We start from the raw sequence: 14,974 nt of genomic DNA on the forward strand, positions 1-14,974 counted from the left end.
TTACTACTTCTAAATGTATTTCCTTTGTTACCATACACACAAAGACAGCTATATACCCTTTGTATGTTTTCTGTCCTCTATTCTTAGAACATCTTATATAATAGGGTCCTGCGTAATCAATACATGTATTTAGAAATGGGTACGACATTGTTACCCTATATTTGGGTAGATTTTCCATTACTTGTTGTGCCGTGACCTGTCGATATCTTGTACATTTCGTACACTCATTTAATTTTTTCTTTAATGAATTTCTCAATCCAAATATCCAATATTTTCTTGAATGTATGTTCTCATCAAATTTATTCCACCATGTAAAGTTTGGTTATGAGCATCCTCTATAATTAATGAAGAAATATGCCCTTTGTCGAGAATAATTGGATGTTTTATCTCGAATCTAGCATTGTAATTTTGTAATCTACCGTCTACTCTGATAATTTTATCCTGATCAATAAGTGGATGTAAACTTAGAATTTTTGAAGTTTATTAGTTACTAGCTGACCCGGCGCACTTTGTTCCGTCTTAATGGCAATAAATAAGCAGTTTTTTTTTTTATTTTATTCGAAAAAATACAATTACAGGTAAAAGTAATAAAGAGATCTGGCCGGCCGTAATGACGAACATATGTCATTGTATCTTGTGCATATTCATGCATATGACGTGGGCTACCAATGTACCTCGCCGGCAGAATAGTTAATCGACCAATATTAGCTGCACTTCCTTCAGTACTAACTGCATCACGTAAATGGATGTACTCCTCAGAACGCAGTTTGGCTTGGTTCAACCTAATAAATGTTAAACGTTCCGTTTCTATTTTTACATACATGTCAACGCAATACTGCTGAAACAATCGACGAAACCGCAGCAAATAGTTGTCAGCATTTTGACGAATCATCAAACGATATGCATAATAATTCATTGAGCTAACTTTCTTTGTAGTTTCTTCACCTGAAATTAAAAATTTGATAATTAACCATTTCAAAGGCAAATAATACAGACATTAACCATTATTAAGATACTGATACTTTACCATTCAATGGATTTATCATTTTAATATTAAAATAATATCCATCTTCTCCTTGCCAAAATATCAGTGGGTATTGCAATGCGTCAAATGATCAATGAGTTTCCGATATTTGTTGCAGTTGCCCAGTATCGCGACGTGTAAGCACAATATCGCGTTTTTCCAATTGTTCACCAACAATCAGGATGGCAACTTCGTCTACTGTTGGAGCATTAAATGTTTGATGACAACTTTATAGTCATCATTTGGCATGCGCTCTAAAGCACTCTTAAACAACCTGACCAACGCATGATGTTCATGAAGCAGACACTGCAAGTCTTGAAGAATTGCTCGCTTCATTCCTGCATTGATCCCTAGGCGTCGATCAAGTTGTTCTTCTATGTTGCCCATGAAACATATTTGTAAAAATTTATTCTGTGTATCTTCGAAAGGTAGTAATGATCCAATTCGATGGTGAATCTGTCCTTGTATCTACAAAATAAAAACCAGACAGTATTAACTGGGTTATAAACACTTTTTCTGTAGGAGAGTAGTATAATACATACCAATAGATAAACTAAGTTATTCTTTAACTACATTCTATGTAAGTACAAAAATAAATACCTTAAATGTCGGATTAAAACCTCCTTCTTCGATAATGTCTGCCCCAAATGACGTCATTTGGAAACAACTATTGTATTTTCGAGTATTTGCAAGAAAGTGGCGTGATTCTTGTGTTTCGCCGCAAAGCAATGAATACAATGGCTCATGTGGCGGAGTCAGCACTGGCAATTTCACTTTACCATTAACGCAGCATAATCCAGGCATTTCTCCGGAAAACTTTAATGCACCACAATACTCGCAAACAACGTCCATTTGCCCAATGCAAACGCTAGGATGCAAGCTGTAATCATTGCTGCAATCGTATCGAAACGCAGCTCGATTCAAATCAGCTAAATATCTTGTTCTGCGTCGCAAATTATCTATTTGTTGACTTCTGTTGTTCGCTCGACGATTCTGCATTGCCAACCGAGCTGTTTCACGGGCTGCTTCACTTTGCTCTCGTGATTGAGAAGCACGAAGTCGAGCCATACTATTGCGGCGCTGTTCACGTGCACTTTCTTGTTCTTCTTCAGTCCTTTCATTTGCAGTATTTTGTATTCTTCTTGCATTACGGCTTTGTCGGGAAAGATTCGATCGTCTTGGTCGCGGCATTATTAATTAAACTTCACTTCACTTCAATCCACTTGTTAATTATTTATTTAATAGAAATAGTTTTAATATTGATTTCTTACAAATATCAAATTGTCATCCATACGTCATTACATAGCTGTCATTTTACGTCAATTACATAGCTGTCATTTGCGTTTTGTTATTCCAAGTCGGATTCTTTTTTATTATACCAAGTTTTATAGTGACTGACGTTTCATGCCAAGTCACAGAGGAACGCTGTCGAACGGGATAAAAAGTATCCTATGTCCGTCTCCTGGCTCTAAGCTACCTCCCTACCAATTTTCAGCCAAATCTGTTCTGCCGTTCTTGAGTTATAAGTGGTGTAACTAACACGACTTTCTTTTATATATATAGATATGTTCTGCATATCTAATTTCCTTTACCGATAAATAACCCGGATAAGATATTTTCTTTGTTTTCATATTTATAAATCGAACTATGTAGCATATAACTCTTTTTAATTTTTGTATGCAGGAATATTTTTCTAAGAGATTATGAATAATATCCCTATCAGCTGTCAGCACGGTATGGACACCTTTTTCTTCCTCAGCTTTTGACTGAGACGGCCAATTTTCTTTTAATTCTTTTAACCAATTTGGCCCATTCCACCAAAGATCAAAATTTATCAGTTCACTTGGCGAAATTCCCCCTGACGCTGCGTCCGCTGGATTATCTTCTGATTTAACATGATTCCACTCTACTTCTGTATATCTACGAATATAATCTGTCCTATGTTTAATCAATTTTACTTTGCTTTGACCACTTTTAATCCAAGCCAACGTTATAGTAGAATCACTCCACGCGTATATCTTGGCTGCATTATCAATCAATTCTTTGACCTTTTGTATTAGTTTACTCAACAGATGAGCTGCGCACAGTTTTAGTTTCGGAATTGTTTTCTTATTTTTGATTGGATTTACCCTGCTTTTACTAGCTACTATTGTAACCAATCTTCCTACTTTAGCATATACTGCCGCATATGCTTTTTCAGACGCGTCTGCAAACCCATGCAGCTCAATCATCGCATTTAATTTACTTTGGATCCATCTAGGTATTCTGATTTTTTTCAACAGTAAAAGTTTTTCTTTATATCCCGCCCACTCCTGGGCACTGTCTTTTGATAACTCTTGATTCCAGCTATTTTCAGCCAGCCAAAGTTTCTGCACAAACAGCTTTCCTGTGATGGTTACTGGAGCTAACCATCCTAACGGATCATAAATTTTCGATATGGTGGAAAGTACTGTTCGTTTATTTTCTTTTTTAGCATTTCCTAAATTAACGTTGAACTTAAACTCATCCTTTTGTGGTTCCCATTGAAGCCCCAATGTTTTCACGAACTCATTTTCTTTGATACTTATTACCTTGTTGTCGCCAGTATCTTCCACTACTTTATTATTTCTTTATTATTCGAAATCCACTTCCGTAAATTCATATTACCTTTTTTTAATTCGCTAGAAATTTGCTCTATAATGTTTATGGCACTTTCCACTGAATTTGCTCCTGTCATGAGATCATCCATGTAGAAATCATTTCTAATTATTCTTCCAATTTCATCATTCTTACAATTATCTGCTATATCTACTGGAACTCTAGTAGCTAAATATGGAGCTGAGGCAGTCCCATAGGTTACTGTTTTTAATTTGTACGATTTTATTTTGTCTTCAGGAGAGTCTCTCCATAATATATATTGGTATTCTTGATATTTTTCATCAATGAATATTTGTCTGTACATTTTTTCTATGTCCCCAGATATGACGTTTTCCCATTTACGCCAATTCAACATTATATCAAAGATTTCTTTCTGGACTCTAGGCCCAACCCACATGATATCACTTAAGCTTTTATTGTTAGTCGTTTTTGCCAAACACTACTCTTAACTTTGTAGTTAGACTGGAATCTCTAAGTACGGCTTGATGGGGTAGGTAGTATTTTCCCTCCCTCTTCGACTCAACCATATGCCCAAGATCAATATATTCTTTCATAAACAATTTATAGGCATCTCGAAGTTTTTCATTTCGCGGAAACTTCTTCTCCATGTTTATCAATCGAGCCATTGCTTGCGGCTTTGATTCCCCTAAGGATGTTTCGTCCTTAAATGGAATTCGAACAATATACCTACCATTTGAAATAGAGGTTGTTTTCATAAAATTGTTTTCACAAACTTCGGTCTGTACATCATTTTTATCTTCATTTTCTAGGTCCCAAAAACGTTATAAGTCTTGCACTTCGATAGTAGTTGCCACTATCGAATGAGTACCCTTTGACTTAGTGCATCCAGAAATGATCCAACCGAAATTTGTATTCTGGCCTAACAGACCATTAATTTTTGCTATACCCTTCTTTAAAATTTGTGTATATAGATCGGCTCCAATGATTACATAAACTCTCTGCCAGGCTTATTAAAGTCCGGGTCAGCTAATGAATAATTTTGCCATTTAGTCTTATCTATATTAACTTCTGTAATTAATTTGGGCAATATTATTGCCTCAGTCACAAACGACTTCTTCGAGTTAGGAGGTTATACACAAGTATCCGTAGAAGATATCCCACTAATTTCCGTCTTAGTTTTGATTTTTGGCAGTTTTAGTATTTGTGCTGCCTCCTCTGATATGATAGTGCTTTGCGATCCACTATCAATGAGAGCTCTTAAATTTACAAAATTGCCGTTGGCAGATTTCACTTGAATTCGTGCTGTTGCAAGTAATGCCTGAGTGGCAGTCACACAAGTGTTGACTTTTTCCCGTTTTTGTATATTTATATGAAGCATCGTATGATGCAATTTATTGCACAAGGAACATAAGTATTCGTTTGAGCTGTAGTTGCGGTTGCCGATGCTGTAGTTCTAGATGCTGCCGATGCTGTAGTTGTAGATGCCGCTGTAGTATTTTCCGCTGCCGTAGTCGCCGCTGATGTACTCGCCGTAAATTTTTATATTTTTTATATATCGCACGAAAATTCTATATTTTTGCGTCAATACTACCGGATTTTGTCGATTACCACTTTGTTTACCGCACTATATACCGATGACCGTATTGCTGATGTTTAGGCCTCAAGCACGCCTTACCGCACTTTTTTTTTTTTTAAATGGGTATTTTTGAGAACAACCTTTGGCTATATTTTAAGCCTAACAAAGGTGTTTTTAAATTAAAACAATAAAAATTCTTCTGAATATTTATGTTTATTTTAATTATTTATTATTCTCTGTTCCTTACCACGGGGGTGGGGGGTATCAAGAGATTTTATTTCGCAACCTTAGATTTAAGGAGCTGGTTTATATCTCTTAGTCTCTTACCACTGGTGGGGGATGACTTTTAGAGATCCGGCTCGAAGGACCAAAATGAATAGAGCGACGCCAAATAAGGACGTCTTGATTTGTTGAGTTATTATTTCAAAACTGACTTCTTTATTAATATTCAACTCTTACGTAGCTAACATGAGAATCTTATTTTACTCTTATCTAATGACCCACGCAGACATACCTGCTTATCTTTGGGTTTTTTGCACATATGTTATCGCTTGGGTGCCTAGTATATTCGACCCTTCTTGGGACATCCCATATTTGGGTTACAGTTTTATGACCTAATTGTATATTCGACCCTTCTTGGGACATCCCATACTTGGGTTACAGTTTTATGACCTAATTGTATAATACGGTTTACCTAAATATATCTATAAAACGTGTTCATGTTTGAACAAGAAAATTATTTCGCTATTTATAAAGAAATTTAGGTTATAAGGCCTCACATGGGCAAGGACGTCACTATCAGTAACTTAACATGCATTCTCTCACAATTTCCACTAGCAAAATAAATATTGTAAAATTGTGTAAAACAGTATCGGGTATCTTACAGTCGCGGCAATCGACTACAGCGATTTCTTTTGTTTAATGTGTTCTTTATTTGTCTCGAAAATTTTATATTGTTCTTTAGTTTTGGAATGTGATATTTAATTCCGTATGGTCTTCATTTGTTTTTATTAGTTGGTCTTGTTTGAATTTCACTTGCTCCCAATCATTAAAGCCGGGTGTACCTGCAACAACTTTTAAGGTTTGTTCTAATAAAGTTTATATTCCTAGCGGCCCTATGAGGGATTTTTAGGGTGGCTACCAAATTGCGAATGTGTCTGATGTCAGCCGCTATAACCGGTAGTCTGTGGTCATCGGTAAATGTTCTCGTTAGCGCTTTCGTCTGGTCAGCAAAGTCCTCGGTCGTCATGTTCGTTGCATGGTATCCGAAAGGTATTCGAAAGACTCCCAGACTACAATGTCACTGTCCTCTTTGGGGTATAGTCCGCGTTCGTGTAGTCATTCAGTTTCACCGCGTCCGTCTTTACAGCCATTAGTGCCCATATTATAATGTATTTTATATAATGTATTTAATATAGAAGAATATAAAATATAAGAAAAAGTATAAAAAAGGGGCGGGAGTCTAGCCAAGGATGGTTAGCGTAGATTGTTTGTGTGGACCACCCTCCCTCTAATTAAGACCGTTGTTTCCTGCGAACATAGTGGTGAGAGCTTGTTACCTAGTCTTTTATTTGCTTTTAGAAAAACCTTTTCGCAAACCTGATAGTCCTTATAGGTCCTATTCTTGTTTACCTGGTCAATCATCTTCTCCTGTACCGGTTGAATTTTCCTAATAAGTTCTCTATCGAATTCCATGGGCTTTGTGTGAATTATTTCTGTGGGTTTTTTGTTAGTTACTGAGTGAATTGATTTGTTAAATGTTAAATGGATTATTTCTATAGTATCGTTCAATTTGCATCCAAGTTTCAGGCATCTGGCTATTTCGGCTAGAGTGCTATGAAACCTCTATACTTGACCATTTGTTGTGCTGTGTAGAGGTAGAGCGCTGGAAGTGTTGATAATGAAATGATTTAACAAAGTTGTTTTAATAGTCTCGGAATTTAACGATCTTTTATTATCGCAGTAGATTGTTGTTGTTTTCGGAAAGAAATTTATTATGTGTTAAAAAGGTGTTTTTATGTCTACTATGGCCCTTGAAGCGATGTTTTGCACTAAGTCGAATTTCGAGAAGTAAGGAAAAGGGCTCCATTGGTTGAGAAAATATCAATGTGTAGAATTCTGCCACGAATGAGGGTATAAGAGTTTCTGCAACCATTTACTTTGATGGGTGGTGGAACAGGTTTTTCAATTTGATGTTATTTCTGTTGCTAACCGAAACATTTTTGGGAATAAATAGTCCCTAAGAATTTGTTTTACATTTTCTTGTGCTGCTTGGTGAGCCCTTATGTGTTCTGTTATGACAGTTTCTTTCTGTTCGGTTGAGTCCGTTTTGCCCTGTTTTTCGTCTGTTTGAAAGAAGTGCTAGGGAAGGGCTTTACTAGTCGGTGCTATTGCGTGTGTATTGCGTTTACTACCTCCGCTTTAATCAGATTTTCCCGGTCGGGGTTCTGTTTATGTGCCTCACCTTGCTCTTAAACAAGATGAATGTACCGTCTTCGATTATTATTTGGTTTCGGAAGCAGTTTACTGGGTTGTCGGTGGTCTCGATGGTGTATGTCAGGGACTCTTCGCTATGAATGGTCGCTACGTCCGATTCTTGTACGTCTTCTAAGGTTTTAATTTTTTGGCGAGATAATGAGTGTGCCACGAATTTTTCTTTGTCTGGTTTTTAAATTTTTTTCTGAGACGGCAAAGGTAAGTGGTTGATGATCGGTAAAGTTTTTAAGTGACAAGGAGCTCTCGCTTATTGGTTGCGTAATTTTTCGTTGTCACGTAGGGCGCGTGATATCATTGTGATTGGGCGGCCATCTTGAGATAGTACTGCACCTAGTCCGAAGCCTATATTTTCTCCCTTTAGGATGCTTGTTAGAGGTCTTGCGATAGTCGCGAAATTTTTTATGAATCACCTTTAGTAGCTTGCTAGCCCTAGAAAAGATCTAAGGTCAAAAGTGTTTTTGGTGGGGGAAATTCTTTAATAGACTTTACCTTTTCAGGTGAAGTTTGCAGTCCCCCTTGTGACACTATGAAGCCCAAGTACTCGACGCTCTTTTTGAAGAACTTCGATTTCTCTCGGGATACTGTCATACCTTCCTCTAGGTGCTTGGTTTCCCTGTCTTAGGACGTCATCGATAGCCCTTTGGAAGATGCTTGGGGCGTTTTTAAGTCCAAAATAGCATTCTACAAAATTCGTATTGGCCATTATTTATAGAAAAAGCGTTTTTTCCCTGTCCTCTTCTGCCTGACTTGAGGTCGAGAGCAGTGAAATACCGTGACTTGCCCATATTCGACGGTATTCTCGAAATTTTTGGGATAGGATATCTATCATCTAATGTTTTTTGATTTAATTTCCTGTAGTCGATAACTAATCGCTTCTTCTTAACCCCATTTTGGTCTATACCTTTCATACCCACAACCCAGGTAGGGTTGTTATATGGGGACCTGGATGGCCTTATCACGATTTACCTCTGCATTGACGAATTTGGTTACACCCATTTGGTATGGGTACGCCTTGGAGTACACCGGTTCGCCATCAGTTTTTATTGTGGCTAGAGTATTAATATTGAATGGAAGTGCTTTGTCTGGATCTTTATAATTTTTGACAATCATTTTATCGAAGGTGGCTTTAACTGCCACGGGAACATCTTCATCATAAATTTTAATAAAGTTGACATTTTCTGACCTATTCAAGCAAGTCGAGGCCGATAATATCATCGAAGTGTTAAGGTTATTTAAGATAAAAAAGGGTGTTTTTATGTTAAACACCGAAACTAAACATTTTTTATTCATTTTGGTAAAGCCATGGATTGACTTTACAGTAAAGGGTTTCTCCGTTGCCACAATTTCTTCCAGTCTGTGTGTAATGTAGGGGAGCAGGGATTTTATTCTAAAAATTACATGAGTCTTCTTCCTCAAGATCGTCTTCTACTTCAGTAGCACAAGTCTGCGCAACGGCGTCGTAATCTTCGTCGTCAAATTTTTCTTCTGGCATGAGGTTCATTTTTGTTGCCTTGCTGACTGCCCTTTTTGCCATGTTGTGGGCTGTCTAAATATCATCCTGAAGGATGGGTCGATCTCTATTGTCTCTGGTGCTGGTTAACCCTGATGAGTTCCTGTGCTTATGTGTGGTCTTCGTCTAAAGGAACCATTCTGGTTGTTGGCTCCTTTTGAGTCCTAACAAGTGAGGAGTTTTCTTAATTGCTCCTGAATTTCAGAATGGGTCTGGGAATTTTTTCAACCTTCTTGTCGCTGGTTGTTCGGCCTGTATGCTTTCTCCTCATTGTGTCGGGCGAAAGTGGCGCAAAAACGCTTCTTTCGTTACTTGATTCAGCTTCTTGTGCTAATGCTAATGCTGCTGACCCAATGGTTCCAAGTCATCGTTAATTCCTGTTTTGGCGTGGACTTTGGTCTTTAGATGGTGGTAGCTGGATCGGATAGACTGTTATCTTCTTTAAAACAAGCCTAGTGCCGTCTAGTGGTTCATTACAAACGACGATGTTGTTAATATCTATGGGTGTATAAACGTTAATTTGAGGAGCTACAGTTTGGGCGGGTGCGACATAGCGGCCGCTCCAATGGGTAGTGCTTGCCGGCTATGCACGGGATTCCGGCCAGACGCTGTGTCAGCAATTTGGCCGGAGCGAACTTTCGGACGATCGGTCACTGCCGTCGCCCGGTTAACTTAGTTAAATTATACGCAATTAGCTGGTCTACCTGGTTTTAGCGGTCTCAATTCACATGCCAAATCATTGACATTACTCCATGGCCAATTTCCTTCACAAACTCTTCTTTGAGCCTGCCACTTTTGACACTTGTTCAGAGTGGTTTCCGTCATTAAATGGTATGAATCAACCTCAAATTGTACACTAAATACTCTGAATTTAAACTCTCCTCTGACCAAACTGGCACTGGTATTACTTTATATAATTTCGATGGGTGTCTGCTAAATAATGGTACCCTAGCATTTATTATCAATTTTTTGTCTACAAACAAGCCCCTAGCTGTTAAAAGCTTATATACCTCTTTTAACTCTGTTTCAGTTCTTTTACCTGGTAATACTAGTGTCTCAGATAGACTTTCCTTGATTTTTGATATCTCGCTTTTCAGTTGGCTCGGCTTGAGAATATTCGTGTTCAGCCGTCCATGATTTATATCAATTAACAAACTAATTATACCTGCTTGTGTCTTTTCACAATCTTCTAGTCTAGTCAACTGCTTTGTGACCATAAAGAAATTTATAGACTCCTTATAAACGTAAAAACTTTCTTGCAGTGCAGCCGTCATATTCTCTATATGCTCATTCATATATTGAAAATTATTATTAACTTCCTCATTTGTCTTTTTAAGGATATTAGCCGTCGAATCCACGATAGAAAATTGCTTTTTGCCTAGATCGTTTAGGCTGTGTTGGTTATCTAACAAGTTTTTCATATTTTGCTTCATTTGTACCCTATCATCCTCATCCATAATTCCAAACAGTATGTGATATAAGGACCCCATGAACTCAAATGGAGCACGTTTTGTTCTTCGCTTAATATGGGCCATGAATAATTTATTATTTTCTTCTAATTCAATTAGTTGTTTTAAAGTATTGTCTAGAACAAGGTTACACTGATCATCGAAACTATGAAGTTTTTCACACACCCGTCTCATCTTGTTCACTAAAACGCTTCCTTTGCTTATCATTTCAAAATAAGCATCCATATTATAGAAAACAACCAAATTCCAAGATCCAAAATATATGGCTGACGTTTTTATACCCGTTACTCGTAGAGTAAAAGGGTATACTAGATTCGTTGAAAAGTATGTAACAGATATAAGGAAGCGTTTGCGACCTTATAAAGTATATATATTCTTGATCAGGATCCATAGCAAAGTCGATTGAGCCATGTCCGTCTGTCCGTCCGTCCGTCCGTCCGTCCGTCCGTATGAACGCTGAGATCTCAGGAGCTATAACAGATACAACGTTGAGATTAACCATGAAGATTCTTGAGGTCCCGGGACAGCGCAAGTTTATTTCAGCATCCTGCCACGCCCCCTAAAACGCCCACAAATCGCAAAAAACTAAAATTGCTGAAATCCCAGGAACTATTGGAGCTAGAAAGTTGAAATTCAGAAAGTATAATCTTTACATGCCAGCGCATCTTATAGTAGTACTACTATCCGGCCACACCCACCCATACACGCACAAGGCTCAAAAGACGGTTTTCGGATTTTCTAGTAAAGCTGATATCTCGGTAACTATTAAAGATAGAAAGTTCGTATTAAGCATGTAGGTTATTATGATCCTCCAAATTTAAATTGGTTTTTTCCGATCAAGCCACGCCCATTCTAACGCCCACAAAACTTGAAAAACCAAAAATGCAAAAATCTTTAAAACTTTAAGAGCTACAAAATTTTGCTTATAAACACGTATTTAGGAGATGCCTCTGCAACTTGCCACAAAGTTGCATTCGGCCACGCCTACTCTAACGCCCACAAACTGCGGAAAACTGTGGCGTCTATAATATTTTTATGAATGCCTTCGTTTGACCTTGTATAACTTATTTCTGTTAATATCTATCGATTTACCAAAGATTTTTCAAATCGGAACATTATTTCGCTATTTATAAAGAAATTAAGGTTATAAGGCCTCACATGGGCAGTGACGTCACTATAAGCATACTCAACATACTTCCTCTGACAATAGGTGGCGCCTTGTGAATTTCCACTAGCAAAATAATATATAAAAATTTTGTAAAACTGTAACGGGCATCTTATAGTCGCGGCACTCGACTATAGCGTTTCCTCTTGTTTTTTTTTCAATTTTATACTTGGGCGTATTTTCAACGGTGAGTGATGCATTTGACAGTTGACAAAACATCATTAACATTAGCATACTCATTATTAATCCCGGCTTGGATATCCTAGATCCACCCCTAGTTATCCTTTTGGGTTGAGATTCTTCTTCATTATCTTCGACAGCCTTGATTCCTACAAGAGGGCAAACCTTGGTAATCGGTCTGGAAATGCATGCGTCCTGCATCTTGACTTTTACTACCCGAACTTTCTCGTCTTTACCCTTATGCAGTTCTTGGACTTTTCCTAACGGCCATCTTGATGGATGAAAATTTGCATCCTTTATTAGAACTACCTGTCCCTTTTCTATATTGGGGCTATTCCTTTTCCATTTATACCTCTGTTGTAGGGTATGCAAGTAGTCATCTTTCCATTTTATCCAAAAATCTCTTTTAATTTTTTGGATTAATTTCCACCTATCCAAGTTCCCTATTTTTTCATTTTCATTTATAGGCTCAATCACATCCAACGGTGGTCGTCCTATCAAAAAGTGTCCAGGTGTAAGTACTTAATTTTCCTCTATATCATTATCTGATAAATATAGAGGTCGTGAATTCAACACTCCTTCTATTTGGCATAAAAGTGTTGACATCTCTTCGAATGTCAAGTTTCCGTCACCAATCACCCGTTTTAGGTGATATTTCATAGATTTTACGCCGGCCTCCCAGATACCTCCAAAGTGAGGTCCTGCCGGGGGGATAAAATGCCACTCAATCCCTTCTTTTCCGAGTTGATTTGCCACCGCTGAATGTTCTTTAATTGCTTTTGCCAACTCTTCGTCTAATTTTCTTGCTGCGCCTATAAAATTTGTTCCATTATCGGAATAAATAGCTGCACACTTCCCTCTTCTTGCTATAAACCTTCTGAGCGCAGCTAGAAACGCGTCAGAAGTTAAATCGCTTACTACTTCTAAATGTATTTCCTTTGTTACCATACACACAAAGACAGCTATATACCCTTTGTATGTTTTCTGTCCTCTATTCTTAGAACATCTTATATAATAGGGTCCTGCGTAATCAATACATGTATTTAGAAATGGGTACGACATTGTTACCCTATATTTGGGTAGACTTCCCATTACTTGTTGTGCCGTGACCTGTCGATATCTTGCACATTTCGTACACTCATTTAATTTTTTCTTTAATGAATTTCTCAATCCAAATATCCAATATTTTCTTGAATGTATGTTCTCATCAAATTTATTCCACCATGTAAAGTTTGGTTATGAGCATCCTCTATAATTAATGAAGAAATATGCCCTTTGACGAGAATAATTGGATGTTTTATATCGAATCTAGCATTGTAATTTTGTAATCTACCGTCTACTCTGATAATTTTATCCTGATCAATAAGTGGATGTAAACTTAGAATTTTTGAAGTTAATTAGTTATATGTTCTGCATATCTAATTTCCTTTACCGATAAATAACCCGGATAAGATATTTTCTTTGTTTTCATATTTATAAATCGAACTATGTAGCATATAACTCTTTTTAATTTTTGTATGCAGGAATATTTTTCTAAGAGATTATGAATAATATCCCTATCAGCTGTCAGCACGGTATGGACACCTGTTTCTTCCTCAGCTTTTGACTGAGACGGCCAATTTTCTTTTAATTCTTTTAACCAATTTGGCCCATTCCACCAAAGATCAAAATTGATCAGTTCACTTGGCGAAATTCCCCTTGACGCTGCGTCCGCTGGATTATCTTCTGATTTAACGTGATTCCACTCTACTTCTGTATATCTACGAATATAATCTGTCCTATGTTTAATAAATTTGACTTTGCTTTGACCACTTTTAATCCAAGCCAACGTTATAGTAGAATCACTCCACGCGTATATCAGTCAATTTCCAAATAATTAAAACTTCAAATTTTACAATTCGGATGTCTTATTTATTCGAGATTCAGATCGGAACTACTCTACTTTACTTATCGATCCCTAATTTATAGCTGTGGGTGGCGGCGCCGCTGGCAGCGGCGTTGGTAGCGTTGACAAAGTTGTTCGCTGGTAGCGGCGTTGGTAGCGTTGACAAAATTGCTTAGTTGCAGAATCTGCGGGGTCTGCAGAATTTGGGTCTGACCGGATGCTCGTGTTTATGTTATTGAACTTTATGTTATTGAACTTTAGGCTGGGTCTTATTGTGTTGCAACTTTTGTGCTCAACAATGTTGCAATGTTTTCGGAGAAAAATATGAGGAAATATTGCTGTTGTTAACTCTCCCTCCTCAAAATCCTTCTTGTCCTCAAGAGGAGTTAAAAATATGGAATATTATTGAATTCTGGTATTATTGTTTTAGGTGTTGATATGGTGTTGGTCTTGTTATTTAGAACTTTTGGAAGTGTTTCCTGAACCTGTAAAATTACTTTTCCTTTTCTTTGGAAACATGTTCTAAATGTGATTAAAACAAGAACAATGGCACATGCTAAAGTGATAATTGTGATTCGGTTTAGGGTCGTATCGTTCTCTAATATTTGTAGGTGTCTCTTGTTTTTGACGTGTAGGGCATTTAAGGCTTGTAAGGACAGTATCTGTAGACGCTCGGCTTCTATTGGTGTTATCTGGATTCGAGGTATTTCGGGTTTTGTTATTGTTTTTTCCTTATTTGCGTAGCTTTTTCCGTTTATATTTATAGTATCGTTGAAAAAATGAAGGTGAATTATGAAGGTGCCTTTTAAGTTGCGAGTAGTATTGTCTGCTATTACATTGCCGTCAAAGTCGTTGAGAAGTATCACGCCATCGTCTAGTTCTTCTATTGGCTCTATGTGGTCCGAGTTACTATAGTCACACAGCGATTCCTTTCCCTGAACTAATTTAGAAATACATTTCGATTCTCTTAGGTCAATTGTGTTTTCTTGTTTACAAATTTTGATGAGGTTGGATGTTTTACAATTTTTGGGTAAGCCTAATATTTTATTGTTTGATACAAAAATTTCGTTA

General features: G+C 37.3%; 1 long non-coding RNA gene across 1 annotated transcript; it reads right to left on the reverse strand.

The window, feature by feature from the left end:
• Window positions 1–664: 664 nt before the first annotated feature.
• LOC121529854 lies at window positions 665–5,670 on the reverse strand. The gene is made up of 3 exons (XR_005993661.1): window positions 1,625–5,670; window positions 1,028–1,492; window positions 665–945 (listed from the first exon to the last, which is right to left on the reverse strand). It is a non-coding gene; the product is annotated as an uncharacterized LOC121529854 (long non-coding RNA).
• Window positions 5,671–14,974: the final 9,304 nt, after the last annotated feature.

Source organism: Drosophila eugracilis, unplaced genomic scaffold, assembly GCF_018153835.1.
Source record: "Drosophila eugracilis isolate 14026-0451.02 unplaced genomic scaffold, ASM1815383v1 contig_1966, whole genome shotgun sequence".
Classification (NCBI taxonomy): domain Eukaryota; kingdom Metazoa; phylum Arthropoda; class Insecta; order Diptera; family Drosophilidae; genus Drosophila; species Drosophila eugracilis.